The sequence below is a fragment of the Elephantulus edwardii genome, unplaced genomic scaffold, assembly GCF_000299155.1.
Source record: "Elephantulus edwardii isolate Elephantulus edwardi_28Jun2011 unplaced genomic scaffold, EleEdw1.0 scaffold00058, whole genome shotgun sequence".
NCBI lineage: Eukaryota > Metazoa > Chordata > Mammalia > Macroscelidea > Macroscelididae > Elephantulus > Elephantulus edwardii.
The window spans coordinates 14,259,531-14,267,355 of NW_006399808.1; the positions used below are offsets into that span (position 1 = coordinate 14,259,531).

The window sequence follows — 7,825 nt, forward strand, 5'->3', positions numbered from 1 at the left end:
AACAACAACAACAACAACAACAACATATAAAATAGAATGTGACAAGTTTGTAGGAATAATCAGTAACAACATATGATGTTGTATTAACTTATGAACAAGTGTTTCATGATCAAAAATATTTTCCGGAATTCCCATTTATCATAATGTTATTACTTGGTATGCATCAGAGAACTAGCCAATGGCTTAGGATGACAGAAGAAGAATTGATGCCTTTGGGTTGTGGTGCTGGAGGAGTATTGACCATCTGATTGACTGCTAAAAGAACAATCAGGTCTGTCTTGGAGAGAGTGAAACCAAACTTTTCCTTGGAAGCTAAGATTTTTAAGCTGTGTCTCACATACATTTTGCACATGGCCAGAAGAAACCAGTCCTTGCAGAAGTACATCATGCTCAGAAAAGGGGAGGGACAGCGCTGGTGAGTAAGACCTTGGATAAAGATTGACACAGTAACTGGGGTAATGGGATTGGTGTGTTGGAGATGGTGAGACTGGCTCAGGATAGAGCAGGCTTCAGATCTACTGTACATATAGTCACTATAAGGCACAGGTGACTCGATGGCATATAACAACAACAATAACATGATGTTATCCACAATAAGCTTTAATACTAACAATTTAATGTCATTACATAGTCAATGAAACATAGATAAATATCTTTATTTTGTATCTGCTAAAATGAATGTGATATCAGCAATTGTATTACCTATTACAAATTATAATACCTATTGTATTAATGATATTATTCATTAGTTTCTGAATTTTTGGATTACTTTTCTTTGGAATGTGCACAAATACAGATTAATTATATTTAGTCAGCTTGGAGGCTGTCTTCCAAATTTCTTGACTTAGATAAATGAGCACAACCAGTAGTGTATTCAGTTATTGAATGCTTTCATTTGGAATTTTGTCAATTCCTGAAGTATTATGTTTCAGGAATGCCTACTTCAGGGTAGTTTATACTTCTTTCTTGAGTATCACTTATTCTTGGTCATGTTATTTCCTCAAATGGTGGTCAATGATATTTTCATTACCTCAGTGGCTTGTATATTCCTTTCATCATTTTTCATACTATCTGTCATTCAAAATTTTGTCCATATAAATATTCACTATTATAGTTGAAGGTTTGGTTGGGGTTTTGTTTTTGGGTTGTTTGTTTTTCAGTTCTTTCAGCTTGAGGAAGAAAAAATGTGCTCTTACCTTTCTATTTTCTGTGTTTTCACATATTTTATCATAATACTTTGACTTCTCAAGCTACCTTTTGTTGATTTTTGTTCTGCTCTCTTACATCATCATTTTTTTTGTTATATTTAACTTATCCTTTCCCTTAATCTCTGGTATTAAGTTAATTCTGATTTATAGCAGCCCTATATTTGGTTTCTAATGAATAAAGTATAGGAGAATACTTCCCATCTTTCTTACATGGCACAGCCAATTTAAACCATAGGAGATGCTTGCCCTTGTAATTAGTATACACCATGTTATGGACTATGCTAGTGTAATCACAAGCCATTTTAATAATACCAGTAACTGATCACAGAAGATGGTGGTTGTTTTTGTTGTTGGTTACCATCAAGTTGATAAAGACTCATAGTTACCCTATGAACAAAAGATTTGAACCTAGTCCTGTCCTGCACCATCCTCATACTTTCTGACACAAAGAGCCCATTGCAGCAGTCACCGTGTCAGTCCACCTGGTTGAGGGTCTTCCTCTTCTTCACTGACCCTCCACTCTTTCCAACATCATGTCCCTCTCCAAGGAATAGCACTTCCTAACAAAATGTCCAAAGTATGTGAGACCAAGACTCATCATACTTGCATCCAAAGAGCACTTCAACTGTACCCTTTCCAAGACTTATCTATTTGTTTTCTTGGCCATCTATGGGATGTTCAGTGCTCCTTTCCAACATCGCAGTTCAAAGGCAGTAATTATTTTTGTCATCCTTATTCGTGGTGCAGATCTCAGATGCATAGCTAATAATCAGAAAAAAACTACGGCTTGAATCACAAGCACTTTAATTCTTAGACTGATATCACTACTCCTCAATGATTTGGAAAGGTCCCTAACTGCAGATTTCCCCAGTGTAATGTGTCTCCTTATTTCCTGACTGCACATACCAAGGGTGTTAACTGTGGATCCAAGCAAGATGAAGCTGTTGACAGTTTCAATCTCCTCTCCATCCATCACAACACTGCCTATTGGTCTAGTGGTAAAAATCTTTGTTTTCTTGATATTGAGACACAATCCATACTGAAGGCTGCATTCTTTGATCTTCTGCAACAAGTGTTTCAAATCCTCTTTACTTTCAGCAAATAAGGTTGTATCATCTGCATAACACAGGTCATTGATGAGTATCCCTCCAATCCTGATCCCACATTCCTCTTCATTGAGTTCAGCTTCTCGGATAATTTATTTAGCATATAGATTGAACAGATATGGAGATAGAATACATCCCTGATGCACTTTTTTCCCAATTCCAAACCATGCAGTGCTTCCCTGCTCTGTTCATAAAACAGCCTCCTGATTCAGCTATAGGTTCCTCATGAGTACAATCAAGTGCTCTGGGATTTTCATTCTTCTCAGGTTCAGCCACAACTTGTCATAATCCACACAATGAAATGCCTTTGCATGGTCAATAAAGATATCATAGATATTCTTCTGGTATTCCTTACTTTCAGCCTGGATCCATCTGATGTCATTAATAATATCCCTGGTGCCACAGATTCTTCTAAATCCCATTTGAACATCTGGCAATTCCCTATGTATGTACTGACAATCCGGAGACCGATTGACTCAGTGACAGGGGTAATTGGGGTAGGTGTTTCAGAGACAATGAAATTGTCTTTAGATAGAGCAGAGTTCAGAGCTCTTGTACATAGTGTAGCTGTGAGTTGTTGCTGACTCAATGGCACATAACAACAACAACAGGAACAGGAACAACAACAAAAATTCCCTAGACCATCAGCGATGTGTTGGTTTTGGCTCTACAGCAGAGAATTTTAGAGTGGAGAATTCCAGGGTTTTGTACAATTCATTATAATACTTTGCTTACATTCTCAATTTTCCAATTTTACTTCTCTGATAATCTGTCTTACTTTATAATTTCTACTATTTGCTTTAGCTTCTGTCCAATGAAGAACACATTGTAGTCTCTGTTGACATACAATATAGTCTTTCCTTATTTTATTTTTTTAAGTGTATGGTGTCAGACAAACCAGTTGGTCTTTGGTTATTATTTTTCAATAAATCAAATATATTCTTGAGATGCTTTTTTAAAATTCAGCTGAGATAAAGTCATATCTATATTTTGGGTAACCTAGACTTACAATTTCTTAAATTTCAATTAGTAGTAGTTGTTGTTATATGTCACTGAATTACTCGCCAGTCATAGCAACCCTATGTACAATTACTCTGAACTCTGCCCTATTTTGAGCCAATCTCAATGTCTCCATCACATCTGTCCCCATTACTCCAATTACAGAGTCAATCCATTTCATCTAGGGTCATCCTCTCCTGTGTTGTCCCTCCAACTTTACAAGTATAATGTCTTTCCCCAAGTACTGGTCCCTCTTGGCAATATGCCCCAAGTATGTGAGATGGAGCTTCAAAATTCTTGTATGCATGCTTGGGATATACCTTGAGAAAATGAGGATTGGGACACAAATGGACATTTATACATCAATGTTTGCAGCAGCACTATTCACCATTGCAAAAACATGGAAACAGCCCAAATGTCCTACCACAATTGAATGGATTGTGAAATTATGGTACATTCAATGAAGGAATACTACGCAGCACATAGGAACAATAATTTTATAAATTATTGTCTTACTTGGGAGGGACTGGAGAATATTATTCTGAGTGAACTAACCCAGTCCCATAAGGATAAATATTGTGTAAGACCATTATTATAGAACATGTGTGAGGATCCAAGGTGGGAAGGGTGGGATCAGAGGGATGAAGATGGGCTGGGGTGGTGGTGGAGTGGGGGTAAGATTTAACCAAAAGGTGAAACAGTTTGTTGGGTGAAGGGAGAGGTCACTAAAGGAAATGAGAAAGATCAGGTGTGAAAATGAATGTATAAGATCTTGTAAGTAAACTAGTAGAAACATTTTATTTAAAACAAAGCAAAAACACTTGCCTCCAGGAAGAGGGTTTACCCTATCTTGGAAAGACCCTTTCTAGACCGACATCTTTACTATTAAGTACTGTGGGGGTTCCTGGTAGCACAGTTTCACAATGCAATTTCTCTTTTGATATCCTGACTGCTAGTGTCCATGCCTTTTCAATCTTTATGCAGAACAGATTATCCTGCAGGCTGGACTCTGTGAGGAGAAATGTGGCATCAGGATTGGAGGACGAATCATCAACAATCTGTGTCATGCAGATGACACAACCTTGCTTGCTGAAACTGAGGAGGACTTGAAGTGCTTGCTGTGGAAGGTCAGGGATTTCAGTGTTCAGTATGATTTGAGGTTCAATATCAAGAAAACAAAGATTCTCACCATAGGACTGATTGGCAGCTGATTGGATGGTGAAGAGATTGAGATTGTTCACAGTTTTGGTTTGCTTGGCTCCACAGCCAACTCTCTTGGGACCAGCAGCCAGGAAATGAAAAGACATGTTACGATGGGAAAGTCTGTTATTAGAGACCTCTCTAAAGTACTGAAATGCACAGATGTCAGTCTGGAGTCTAAGGTACACCTGATATATCCCATGGTTTTTGCAATCACTTGTTATGCATCAGAGTGCTGGACAAAAACTAGGGATGATTGAAGGAGAATTGATGCCTTTGAGCTGTGATATTGGAGAAGAGTATTGAATATACCACAGACTGTTAAGAAAATGAACTGGTTTGTCCTAGAGAGGGTGAAACCAGAATGCTCCTTGGAGGCAAGGATTCTGAAGCTCCATCTGACATACTTCGGGCTTGTTGCAAGGAGGGACCAATTCTTGGAGAGGGACATCATGCTTGGGAGGGTGGAGGGACAGCGCAGGAGAGGAAGACCCTCGATGAGATGGATCGATTCTGTGAGTGGAGTGAATGGGAGTAGGTGTGTTGAAGATGGTGAGATTAGCACATGAGAGGGCAGAGTTTAGGGCTGTTGTACATAGGGTCACTATGAGTTGCAGTCAATTTGATGGCACATAACAGCAATAACAACAACAGTGTCAAGAGTGTTGATTGTGGAACCAAGTAAGCTATACTTAACAATGGTCTCAGTCTCTTTGCCATCAGTCATGATGTGCCCTTTGGTCCCATTGTGAAAATATTTGTCCTCTGATGTTAAGGTTCAATCTATATCGAAGACTACAGTCCATGACCTTCTGTAGCAAGTTTGTATGATCTACATAATGCATGTTGTTGATGAGATTTCCTCCAATTCTGCTGTTACGTTCCTCTTCATAAAGTCCAGCTTCTGAATGATTGTAAAGGTAGGTATGGAGACAGGATGCATTCCTAAAATATACCTTTATTAGTTTTTAAACAGAATATTTCCTTGCTCTGCCCTAATGACTTCCTCCTGGTCCATGTATAGGTTTTGCAAGAACACAGATAAGTGTTCTGGGATTCCAATTCCTCTGAAGGTTAGCTGCAATATTTTATGATTGACACAGTCAAAAGCCTTTGCATAATCAATAAAACACAGAGAGATATTCCTCTGGTGCTCTGTGCTTTGAGCTAAGATCCATCTGACATAGACTACAATGTCGTAAGTGCCACAGCCTCACCGAAACCCAGTTTACACATCTGACAGTTCTATATTAACACATCATTCCAGTAATTTTTGAATAATCATTAGCAGAATCTTACTTGTGTTTGATAATAGTGGTGGTGTTACTATGTGCCTGCAACTGACAGCAACCTTATGCACAGTAGTTCTGTAGCCTGCCCTGATCTGAGCCAGTCTCACTAATTCCAACACACCAATCCCCACTGCCCTAGTCACTCTATCAATCCAATCAATTCATGTGGGGTCTTCATCTCTTGCTCTGTCCCTCTACCCTTCCAAGAATGATGTCCTTCTCCAAAAATTAGTATCTCCTGGAAACATGCAGAAAATATGTGAGAAGCAACTCCAAAATCCTAGTCTCTCAGGAGAAACTTTGTTTCATCCTCTCCAAGACAGATCTATTTGTTTTCTTGGCAGCCCGTGGTATTTTCAAGACTCTTCTTTAGCACCACAATTATTCTCCCATAATTTCCACACTGTCAGATAGTATTTTTTTTAATTGGGGGAAATATGGTTCATTGGTCAGCTATTTGTTACCAAATTTATTACCAATCTGGTTAATACATCCCAGGCAGAATATGTTTGTCCATATACATCAATTGATATGCCATCATTTTCTGGGGTTTTATTTTTTCTAATTACTTCAGGGTACCTTAAACTTCTTCCTTTATCAGCATTGCCTCTTTATCTTATGTTGTCTCATGAAATTCTTCTGGTAAGCCTGTTATTTTTGATACAGTGACTCTATGGACTCCTTCCATTTTCTTTTGAGACTTTCTGGATCATTCAATATTCTGCCCTTAGCATCCGTAAGTATTGTAACTAGAAGTTTGAAGTCCTTCAATTCCTTCAGTTTAAGAAATGCCAAGTGAGTTCAAAACTTTTTATTTTAGTCTATGTGTGTCCAACTGCCAAAGGGGCCCTTTAGAGTAGTAAGAGAAGATCTTCACCCTGAAACCCACAGCGTCCCTTTTCAGCAGGAAGTAGCTAAGAGAATACAGCATCCCCTTTTCCTTATGAATCAGGGTGAATTCTCTCTCAGGGAGGAGTGATAGGGAATGGCAAAGGACACACTGACAAAGGAGATTAATCAGAACTGGCTTTGACAAGCACTGTGGCAATTGGACAATTAAAACAGACATGGGGGGGGGAGAAGAACGAACTGGGGAGGATGGTAGAGAAAACAGTGCAACAATGAATGAATGAGAACCCAAAAGCTCTGTAAATGTTCATTAAAACTAATAAAATTTAATAATAATTAAAAAAACCTTTTATTTTATTACTCCATATCTTGGCACACTTGATTATAATACTTTGCTTTGTCTGTCTGAATTGCCCTCTGAAATCTTCTGTTCAACTCCTTAATATCTTGATTTCTTCATTTTACTTTAGCTTCTCTGTGCTACTAAAGCCTCAGTCATAAAGTTACTGGCTTGCAAGCTATCATGAACACAGTTAATATTATTATTGTAAGGAGAAATTTGATTCTTCAAGTTTCAAGTGAAAGTGATGTTTAGAATAATCAGTCAGTGGTCTCTGTAGTGTGAAAGTTTTCTCATTCAAAATATCTTTCTTAGTACACAATTAACTTTATTTTGTGTTGAAGGATTTATCTTATTAACAAGAGAAGATTAGGCTGAGATAGTTGTACCGCCCAAGAGACTTATGTGAGCTCTTGGAACCTCAGTGCTCTGTCTATTTGGGACAACCACTTTCCAGGAATACTGCAATTGACAGTTCAGAATAGTCATCATATTCTGCAAACTTGGCCTTCATATATACAGTCATGAAAGTCATACCCCTGACTGGTTCGAAACCTTCCAATGGACTACCAAGCCAAAGAACATAGAGGATTGAGGGGACTTAATGAAAGAGGGACTGCTGATGTTGGAAATCGTGAAGTTATACAGCAAATCAAACATTTGGGAAACTACTGACCCTGCACTTCTTGTAACTAGTCTGCTACTAATTTTAACAGAAAAAAAATATATCAGTACAATTAGTGTCCGAATGTGGAAGGACATCAGAGAAAGACCCTTAACCAGGTGGATTGACACAGTGACTGCAGAAACGGGCTTGAAAGTATCAGAGAT

General features: G+C 38.3%; 1 pseudogene; it reads left to right on the forward strand.

Moving 5' to 3' along the window:
- The window catches only part of LOC102862135, a 52,091-nt pseudogene that overhangs the window by 4,235 nt on the left and 40,031 nt on the right, over nucleotides 1-7,825 (forward strand).